This window comes from Uloborus diversus, chromosome 4, assembly GCF_026930045.1.
Source record: "Uloborus diversus isolate 005 chromosome 4, Udiv.v.3.1, whole genome shotgun sequence".
In the NCBI taxonomy this organism is placed as follows: Eukaryota; Metazoa; Arthropoda; class Arachnida; order Araneae; family Uloboridae; genus Uloborus; species Uloborus diversus.
In genome coordinates this window covers 161,541,953-161,553,819 of record NC_072734.1, presented here as the reverse complement: position 1 = coordinate 161,553,819, position 11,867 = coordinate 161,541,953, and positions in this window count along the sequence as shown.

Here is an 11,867-nt window from a genome sequence, read left to right as displayed (position 1 = left end):
TAAACTATTGAATCCCATTAAAATTGCCAATAATGGGAAAATGACATTAAATTGGAGTAAAAGAAAGTCATGTGATGCACACATCAGCTCCTTTGATGAATGGTTTTAAAGTTCGTTATTATCATTCATGCAAACTATGCATTTTATTGTTACTGCCATTTTTTTAATGGTGAGCTTCGGAAAACATGTTGTACCTTAACTTTTTGACATAACATTGTCATTACTAGATGGTGAGATGAATCGCATTTTCATGCGCTTTTGTGCACCATATTTTTATTTTTTCGAATTCCCTGATCACTCACTTTCAATTTTGCAAAAATTAATTTAAGTGTGATGTTGAATGCATTTGTCTTAAGAACAATTTATTCCAATCATCAATTGCAGTAAAACTGATATTTTTCTTAATTATTTGTCTTAACTATACTAAATTTTAACAAACTTTTTCTTGTTTGCATAACAAATAGTAATCTGTTGTCACCGGTATTGATTTGTTATCCTATCTCGTCATTTGGCTTTATTCTTGGAGAGATAATATTTAGAAATTATCTAGTGCTTTGAAAAATTGCATCGAGGTAAAGCATAATCAATTAAAACATTATTTTATGATATTTAAGTTGTTATAATGGGGTTGTTTCTTTCAGTCAAAAGTAGTACTTTTAGTCACTGAAATTGATAGAATAAGCAAAAATAATAATAATAATAATAATAATAACATGGACCCAGAAAATTCTTTAATTTTCCCAACAGTTATTTCTTAATTAATTTTTTAAAATGTCCGATTTTTCAAACAAGGCGTCGTCTTGATGACGTCACAAATGATTCTCTTTGGCGCATCTTTGTACCGCGTTTCCACGTTATGATAATCAAGAGGCGAATTAAAATTGCTCTCTACGCTTGCTATCAACCATATCGTTGCCAATACACGTGAGTAAAGCTGCGAATTAAATATTTTGCTCTGTGAATGGCAACACTGAATGGCATTTCATCATTTGTGATGTCATCGGCAAGAAATGCAAACAATGAAAGCGCACCGCTTTAAGTAATCTCTTAAAAATATTAAACTTAAACAAATTATTTAAAAAATGGTCAGATTCTATGTTTTTAAGCTCTTTCAAAAATAAAATAATTTTAAAATTTTGGAAACGGCCCCATTGTAAAAAATTTTGAAAAGAGAGCGAAAACGAATAAGAGGAACTAACAAGATCAAATTTAGTCACGTTTATCGTAAATTTCAAACCAAAGGGATAATAAAAAGCAAACACAAACCTTTTTGCGCGATAAGGTTTTGTCAATAAAGTTATCGCACCGATGACTAATTTAATTAGTGCATTTTTAGTTGCAGAGTGTAACTGGAGTCCTTTTCAGAAAATAATACTTGTATTTGAAATTATGGCTTTATTTCCTCCTTGGTGATATTATACAGTGGTATCCTTGGCGAACTATTTACATATGAAATATGATATTGTTAAAGTAAGTTCTCTCGAAGCATTAGATAGATTTGTAAAACAGGCAAAACCATTATTTGTAATTTGCATTATGACAAATGAAGAATCATTTATGCAATTGAAGTTACAGTTATTTAAACTTAAGGTTTGCTGATAAAGTTTACAGTAATAAAATGCCTATTCGAGAGCATAACGGCTAGCAGCCGACTTGGCTGACTATGAAACTGAAATACGGCGCCTTAACAGAGAGAGAGAACAACTGAGCTACAGAAGCAACATATATAGTCAGCCAGAGTCGTTTGCATATGAAATGCGCATTTCCCGATGTTAGAACGGCGGCCAATCAAATGGATAAGGAATTTCGTCATTTCATGACGTAAGGCACGCACGTGTGATCGGGAAATACGTTACATACATTAAAATTAGCATTCGTGACTTTGCAAGATAAAAGAAAATGGGGATTTAATTAATGCCAAATATATCAAAATAAACGTGAATTATTGATAATATTATTTGGAATTCCCAACAAACCTCTCCTGCTCAAGAGAAAATTATCGTCTCTCGGAAAGAAATAAAAACTAGATATAAATTTTAAAAAATAACAGTAATACACACAATACAAAAGAAATACACACACACACACACACAAAAGGATTTATCCAAAAATAACACACAAGAGACCGAATTATTTTAAAATGTAGGACTCAATTACAGAAGGTGTATTGCGCATTGTTAACAGTACCACCGACCTGTGTGAATTCAGGAAAAGTATTTTCACCTGTAGAAAGGTTGAGCACTGAAATTAATTCCAGGTTTCACACATTTCAATACGTGCATTATGTTGCTTACCATTTTTGATTTTCTTTATTAAGGAATTTGTTTGTTCATTTTATATTTGTTTAAAGTACGTTTTCATAAATATTGCACTTTTTATACAAAATTATGAAATGTGGCAACAAAACAATATGTTTTCAAGCATTTTTTCAGAAATTTCAATACCGGTATTCCGGTATCACGTGTTAAAAATACCGAATATCGGTATTGAATTTTTGGTCCGGTATTGCAATCCCTAACCCTAATGTACGTGTGTATAGCGTTTGTATGTATGGGTTTAGGCGTGTGTCTGGACGCGTGAAGATGTAAGCGTGTGTACATGTAAACGTGTGTGTGTGTGTGCAGGCGTGTATGCGTGTGTACAGGCGTGTGTGTGTGTTCAGGCGTGTATGCGTGTGTACAGGCGTGTGTGTGTGTGCAGGCGTGTATGCGTGTGTACAGGCGTGTGTGTGTATGTGTGCATGTGTGTGTGTGTGTGCAGGTATGTGTGTGTGTAGTCGTGTGTAGGCGTATGTTTGTAAGCGTGTGTGTGTAGGGCACAGACGCCACTGCCCAGGAGTGGTCCCGCTCGCGGAAACGGTAGACAGTGGAGTTCGCAGAGTTAAGTTTTATACTTAAGTTAAGCCTTGAATGAACGCAAACGATTTGTAACCATAGCGACGAAAATTTGTCGTCTTAATAAATATTAAAACAGAGAGCAAACTTATTCTCGTTGTCAGGGCAATCAGAAAAATCAGAGCAACGTCAACTTTGATCAAGTGAGAAGAATAAGCAATTCGTGATTGCTCAGTAATGAAACGGAACAAAAAGAAAAGAAAAGGAGGGAAGAAAAGAAAAGGAATTTGCAAAAATAAAAGCTGCATTTATTCATGCGAAAAAAGTAAACGATAAAATAAAGTATCAGAAAATGAATTTCATTGACCAGGATGCAATGGATCACGTAACGTGGTCTCCCAATCGGGAAGGCAAAGACTTCGGGTAAAGTGAGATCACTGGACAATTTTGATTGCTTTATTGAAAAATGGATTTGTTTCTGACAGATTTAATTTTTCGCAATCAAGGATTTCGGTCAGGTTTTGAAACACTGATTTATCTTTTCTCTTTTGTTTTTGAAACATTTTTTCCCTTTTTCGAATTGTTTGGATCTATTGTTGAGTACTCTGTGTGTCTAAAGGCTATAATTTTGCATAAAACTTAGTATATTTTTTCTGACTTTGCATTCATACTAAATATCTTACAAAAAGAACATTAATAAGATTTTGATAGTTATTTTATAATACACAAAACAACCAAATTATCTATGCAGTAATGAAGTTATGCTCGCAGTTGGCCAACATGAGATAATTTCATAATAAGACATAATGCCGAAAAATTGTAATAGTAAAAAATAATCTATTTCAAATCAGACAAAATGAAAATTAAAAAATCGGTGAAGTAAATTTGAGATAAGAATTTCCAACGTAAGATATGATTGAAAAATAATTATTTATAATCACCACATCTAAACGTTTCCAGTTAAAATAACTTTCCAAGTATGCGCAGAAATAATAACAAGTACAAAAAAAAAAAAGAAAGAAAGAAAATTAATTTGAATTCTGAAATTTTGAATTAAAATTATGTTTTTCGCAATCACGAACTGTGACAGGACCCTACTCATTGGAGATATTGTTTCTAGAAACGACTCCTGTCCGCCCAAGCCTGCCCCTCCTCCTGGGCGGTTACGTGTGCATAGTTGTGTGTCTGTGTGTGTCTGTGTGTGTGTGTAGGTTTGTGTGTGTGTAGGCTTGTGTGAGCGCGTAGACCTGTGTATACCTGTAGGCGTGTGTGAGTGTATGTGTGTGAAGTCGTGTGTTTGTATGTGTGTGAGCGTGCGTTTGTGTAGGACATGGACGCCTCCGACCAGGAGAAGCGGATAGCTCAGGGCCGGTGGACAGCCGCGCCCGCAGAGGCCGGTGGACGGTGGTGCTGGTGTCCCTGGTCCAAGTTGAAAAAGGAACCACAACGTCAAGAACGGTCAAATGAAAGCAATAAGCAATCGTGACTGCTCAAAAATGTCTAACCTGATTGAAATTGAAAAAAAAAAAAAAAGACGAAGAGGGGAGGGGGGACAAAGAAAAGAATGATGAAAAACAAAAGACTGTATTTTTACATGTGAAAAAAAGAAGATGGAAATATTTTCCACCAAAAACGTGATTTCTGAAAATAATTTCTCAAGCAATTGGAGTGGATCATGTGACTTTATCAACAGATTATAAAGGGAATGAAAAGCCACGCCAGAGTGAAATCAATGAGCAATCTTGATTTCTTAAAAACAAGAATGAAAGGGAGAAAGTTAACCTTGAAATTGAGTATTTTTTGATTGCATGTGATAATGTATCATATCACACTTCTGGTCCCCCGGTTTAACCGGTTTTTTTACTCCAGACCAGAAACCGAGCAATCCCTGGTTCATAATCCCCAGAGGTATTGTTTCACTTTGTGACCACGGTATATTTAACGTGCCACAGTCACCATTAACGAACACGGAGGATCGTCGACAGCTGGCATCGAACCCGGGGTACTTCTTGCAAATAATACAAACAGTTATAGGTACGATGATCATCATAATCTTTTGTGTGAAAAAAAAAGTTTTTGTGGGTTCCAGAAATTATATGGGTCTTTGTAAATACTTACTTCTTCGTTATGAACGGCAGGGTGATTATCATGTTGAGAGCTGTTTAGTTTAAAACCGGACGTCAAAGTCCTAATATAAATTTGGCTATTTGAAAGCTGATTTCGATTGATAGCGTTCAGAAACACATTCAAAACTTCGTTCTTAGAAAGAAACTAATTCTTAGAACCCTCTCGTGCAGAATTATTCAGCAACTAGTGAAGGGGGGAAATTGTTCTACTTTTTCTGACATTGTAAAATGCTCAATGTGAATCTAAAAGTTTAAACTTCATTCTGTTACTAAATTATCTACTTAGGTTATTAACTTAATCAATAATACGGAGCTGCTCGCTTCGCTCATCACCCTGCCTTCTGTAGGATAAAATGTTCAAAGTTGGGAAAATACATTTCAATAAAATTCCCCGTGTTATAAATAAGTTTCAAATCAGTTTTGTTCAACTTGGTTGTTTAAGGTTTGTTCCTTTCTTTACGTTTAGACACGGAACTATTTAGTTACCCCTCACTTAATATACTTAATGAAAATTTTACCCACAAGTGAATTTTTACTCTTAAATATGTAAAAATAATTAATAATTCTATTTATAAATTAAAACTAATTTTAAATTTTGTCTCTCCTTTTTAAACCAGCTATCTAAATTTTTAATGTACGAGTAGATATTTCAAACCGTACTTAAAATCAGTACTTTTGTTTCTGTACTTTAGAAAATACAGGGATTTATTAGATTTCAAGAGCATGGCAAGATTATTTTGACACTCCGAATTATATTAAAGACAAGATTGATACCATAAGCTGAAGATATGTTTCCTCAAAATGCTGCTTCCGGATATAGTTAAATTATCCCAAATGATAGAAGCGTCTTGACTCAATATTGATCTGTGGACTGCTTTAGTCATGGATCACACCGTCTGCCCAGTATTATTAGCAACACATTTAAACATTTCACAGGCGACGCAATTAATCCGTTTTAAGTTATGAATGTGTGACTTCTCAAGAAGTGATCGTGAAATAAATTTCTTTAACTAAGCTTTTCATTCATGAAGTGAACATAAATATTAGAACGAATGGAAAATAGCCCGTCAAGGTATGACGGGTAAAAATTGCTTCTACATTTGAACGAAGCCATATCCTATTTGGTGATACTTTGGTAGTTGAAATTGTAACCTTAACTCCAGTGAATAAACCCTAACTCCAGTAGGTAGCGTTCATAGTTGACCATTTTTTCGTTTCTTCATTCCCCTGAAATGACACAGCCTCACCAGGAAAACAGTTAAGTTACCGGGATCGAGTTCAGCCTTGTCACAATAAAGCCTTTCCCTGCATGTTAAACATTACCAAAACATATTTTCAAATTATCATGCTTTGATGCGAGTTTCATCGTTGAAACTTGCGGGTTAGTCGATCATTGGCTATTAGATATATGAGGATATCTAGGATTTTTCTAACATGCTTATCTCTACATAGTATGAAATAATGTCTCCAAAGAGCGTGTGTGTGTTTGAACGCGCAAAACTCGAGAATTACTCTACCGAATTTCGCTGAAATTTTCACAGTTTGTTTCTTTAAGCTCGAAAAATGTTTGCGGACCAGTTTCGAAAAAAATTCGAATGGTAAATTTCAAAATGGGCGATGAAAATGTATGAGCTGATGCATGCGTCATAAAAATCCGGGTAATTCAACTTGTTAAAGCAGCAGTTAACCTGGAACACTTTCCATATAGAGCTCTAATGTGTGTTCCTCTTGCATGTTTCTTTTAATGCACAAATTAGCTATCCCAAAATCAGTTTCCAAACTGCTTCCAAATTAAGAAATATGTCTCAACCTGTTAATCGCTTTCTTCATCCAGGTTTTGGAGCCTCGGAAAATAAGCCACTTGAAATTCAGAAATGATCGAGAATAAACTCACGAGGCCATTTATTGTCTACTTGATGATAACTAGCCAAATTTGGATCCAAAATTCAGACTCCAAATCCAGTGTTAGGCAGGATGTATTTGCAATAATTGGCTAAGTTTCCGTGGAAACCCGTGCTAAATTAACTCCTATCTCATACCGACGATCTTTGTAAAACTCTATTTCCCCACTATGTTCTAAGTACAATAGAAATTGCATCTTAGAGGCATTTCAATCTTCAAAATATATTATTTACTTGGTTTAATAGATAAGTAATGATTTAGTCACTTGCTAATTCAGAAAAGGGCAATGCTTTAATTATAATTCCCAAGAATATATTAATGTGTTTAGTAGAAACCGTCTGAACGGAAGCATATTTTCTCTAATATTAAGTTCACAAATTTGAAAAATCATATAGCAAAGCAAAGCAGAAGAAGTACCAAAAGCGCAGTGCTAAGACTGAAAACCCTAAGAAAGGTGTCGCAAATTTTCATTTAATATCGTTTCTAGTTTTTTGAGATCAAGACAAAGTGCTATTCATACAGTTGGGGATAGCCGGAAAACCAAGCGGTTTCGTAACGAAGTCAGAGTATTGAAAAATTTGCGCCGAAATTGAGATGCGAAATCTAGTATTAGTTATCCGGTATTTGGCGAACCATAAAACTCAATGCTGCATATAAACAATCTTTGTTTATATGCAGTATTCACATAATATGAGTTATTTGCTCTTTCTCATAAAGTTTGCTCAAATTAAATGCACGTTTCAGTTCAAGGTAAATGTAAGCTTAAACTTTTTAAGGTGCTGACGTCACGTTCTTTGAAGTGTTCAAAAAGTGCCCTCAAAATAACCAAATCGCAATCTTTCTATCGTATAATCTACGCCAAAACTTCTTTTAAATTAAACTAGTTGAAAGCTAACTTGCTTTTTAGTCTAGAATTTATATGATCTTCAAATTTCACCGTTACAGTAAATGCTAATTTAGTATTCGTACTGTTCAAAGAATACCATGAAAATAATTGGCGCAGTATTATAGCCCTCAAGGGCACTTGCGCCATTAAAAAGCAAATAAACCGGCCAACGATTAAAATAAATACATAAATTAATAAATGGATCTTTTTATTTCTATTTTTTACGAGATACGTTATGGCGAAAGATCTTTGCATAAAGTTTGTTCTAAACGAATCAGAATTCCAATTCAGTAGTTTGTCAAAGTAGTTAATGTCTTTTTTTACTGTTCAAAATTGCTTAAATCAAAAAATGAAATGAGTGACTGAGGTGCCGTGGGTGAGGTCTTTTGAGAAAAAGAAAATAATTTGGAATATACTCCTACAAAAGTCATTAGGGGGGGGGGCAGACGAACTGACGGACTTTTGAGGAATTATTTTTCCAAATATTTATTTATTCATTTATTTATTTGTTTAATTAGTGGTATTTTAACGATACATTATGCCTTTTTTCGAACTTTTCTTCTTTTTAAAGTTTTACGGAAAAGTTGGCTAAAAAGGACGAATGTTCAAAAAATTGAATACATGTGTTTCGGAGAACTTTCTCTTTAGTTCCTAAAAATGAAACTTTGAGGTTAAAACAAGAGATTGGTTTTACCTTTTATTTGTATTTCAATAGAATAAAAATGAGAAGTTTATCAATTTTGAAACATAATGCAATTCGTATTGCATTTGTATTCCTTTCGACGCTGGTTATCATCAAAATCTAGTCGACCCCACATGTTTTCCTTTGAAATTTCCTTTGGAATTGTAATAGTTTGGTTCTGAAATTTTTATTATCATATCCCAATTTCTTTGTTTTGGTCAAGATTAGGCGCATAAAGCCTATAAATGCAAGACAACTAGCATTTGTTAATTTTAGTTCCGTTTCCGAAACATTTCAATTTCATTTCCCACCACTCCAGCAGGTCAACGAGCATGAAAATTCCTCATAATTGTCACAATGAACGTGACAAATAAAAACGAAACAGGAAAACTCATTGCAACATTTTGCTGTTGAAGTAACAGGAGGCACTTGTGAGTATTACTTTCTGACGCACATTACTTATCGCAAAAATGCGATAAGAGTTTGTTAATCGGGAGTTGGGAAAGGAGATAATCGGACTATCTCTTGGCTCCAAGCTGGTATTGTTGACAGATGAGCTGTTACTAATTTTATTCCCATCCGTCATTATTCACACGCTCTGTGGGTATTTTTGGACTGAAATTAAAGGAAATGTCGAAGGTGTTATCGGAGATTTAGTAAAATCAGTTTATCACGATTCGAAACGAGACCTTAGTGGTTTTCACAGATCTTAACGGTTTAATGTTAATGAAAGTTGTTGATTGTACAGATTTATGATCATCATTACATTTGTTGTACATTGAAGAAAATAAAGCACAAAGTAGTAATACAGCTTCGAATAATAAATTATTATTTTTCTAATTAAAAAAAAAAAAACCAAATGATTCATGGTTAAAATTGTAAATAAATTTACTATTTCAAAACAAAGTTGTAGTTTTGGGGGAAGAAGCTATGAACCAAGATTTGAATATAGATGCAAAAGAAAAGAGGGTGAAGTAACGGAGACAATTTTGTTTGAGAACTCAAATTTTGGGGTCAAAAACAAATTCATTACACGAAGAAAGAATTGTAGAAAAACATCGGTAACGTTCGCATAAGTTTGGTAACAAACTGTTTTCACTACGATAACATCGACATGATTGTTACAGACATGACGAGTTTCCCACAAAAAATTATCTTCCATTATACAAAAATAAATTGAAAAATTAATTTATTTTGCGTTTGATATGCACTTTGGCAGATTGAAAAAATCTTACCTGTTATTCTGTGCAATTGACGTGAAAACTTTCGATTGAAACTTATACATCACATAAAAGGCTTCATCCCGCGCAATCCATTGGTGCAAAATAAAAAAAAATCATCCCTGAAACCTGCGTTCCCGACACGATATGAAAACATGGAACGAGCATAAACTGCTTTCTTTTTATCGATGTAACACAACTGCCCACACACTCATGCCTGCACACAGACACAAACACACATACACACAAGCCTACATACACACACTCGTGATTGCGAAAAACATAATTTGAATTCAAGATGACAAAATTCAAATCATTTATTTATTTATTTATTATTATATATTTATTTATTTATTTATTTATTTATTTATTTTTTTGAAATTTTTCGAATCGAACTTAAAACACATTCCCGGCATGATTTTGAAGCATTCGTCTCAGCGGCTAGAGAGGTGAAAAATGCAAAATCATGAACATTTGTAGCAAGTTGGATGACTCATGGAGGTGTACCCTTCTAAAATATTCAAGAAATCATTAGAAACGATCTTCTTTACTAAGCAGGTTCGGATCTGCGTACCCGCAGACCAGTGCGAGGAGGGGGGGGGGCACGTTCTTAAAGAGCCCAACAATCCACGAAATTGAAAAAAAAAAAACTAGCACAAAGTCTTATGAACGTTGTAAATATACACTGCTGGTTTCTCGGGAGAAGCCCTAAAGGTTTTGTTGCAAAGGGCCCAAAATTTATAGATCCGGTCTTGTTTTCAAGTTTTCGTTTTACTATTGTTTCACTAATTTTTCATCGTAAAACCAGAGTATCGGACTCACTTCTATGCGCCCCATGTCCGAAAAAATGTTCACGTTGCAAAAAAAAAAAAAAAGTTTTTAAAGAGAGATCATCGAATTCACCTCCCTAAATCAGTTTCTGGCCCTAGTTCCTGCATTCGACTTGCTGAATGCTCCAAATATAATGTCCATAGATTTATGCAAAACAGTTACATGATTCCTAAGATACTTACTGAAGCACTGAATTGTATATTTTAAATGATGCTTGTGACGAAGTTTCTGTGGATTTAAAAAACACTTACAATACATTGATAAAATAAGACTATAATAGCATTGATGGAATCTTACCTACAAGAGAAAAAAAAATACTAATCTTATGCTACATTTTAAAAGTTAAATGTTGCATCTCCTAGTAAACAAAAAATGTAAACATTTTAACGTACTATTTTTTAAAAAGTATTGCTAAGAAACGCCTTTGAAAGCATTGTTTTTAAATAGATGGCAGCACTATTTATATTTATACCTACCTGGTTATTGTTTTCCCGAAACAAGTAATCAAGAGAATTTTGGAAGTTAAAAATTATATTTTTCCATGGAAGGCATTGGGCCATACTGCGGCATAAGCATTAGGGACAAAAGGTCAGGCATAAAAATTTGAAAAACAAAAACAGCGGCGCTCCGAACCATTGACTAAAATAAGGGGGATGGAGGCTCAAGCCCCCTTATCAGAATTGGTACTGTCAAATCTTTATATCAAGTTTGAGCATAAATATCATTTAAAACATTTTAACCTAAGCCATTAATGAATGACCGCTATTTAAACCTTTTTTACTTCATTTTTTTTATTTTCGTCTGTCTTAATTTTGCTTAAAGAATTATAATAACAAAATGTATTTTACCAAACAAAATTCCACCAGTCTTCTGATGAAAGTCTGACGAATTTTAAAACAGAAAATTTTCACGAATCTATTCCTTTATTATGAACAGAGTAAAAAAGTGAAAGTTTTTTTCTTTTAAATTAAAGCCTTGAGACATAAAAATTTTCTTACTAGTTATCTTCCCCTTCTCCGCGCCTCTAAAATTACTCATAGAGGTGCTTAAGCCTCGACCGAAAACTTCAGGAAGAGGTTACTAATCTTACGCTACATTTTAAACGTTAAGTGCTGCATTTCCTAGTACACAAAAAATGTAAAGATTTTAACGTACTATGGCAGCACTAAGAAACTCTTAATTTTCCCGAATGATAATGACCGAGAAAATATAAGTGCCTGAAAAAAATGCAATATTGCAAGACTGTCCCAAAACTTGCTGAATAAAAATATTTTGGGATGTCACTGGGTGTGTGTGGTGTGACTTCCCATTGGAGTGCTTGCTCCTGGGCACCAAATCTGAAGCCAGTGGTGTAAATAACACCCAGCGAGAAAGGGGTGGGACGTA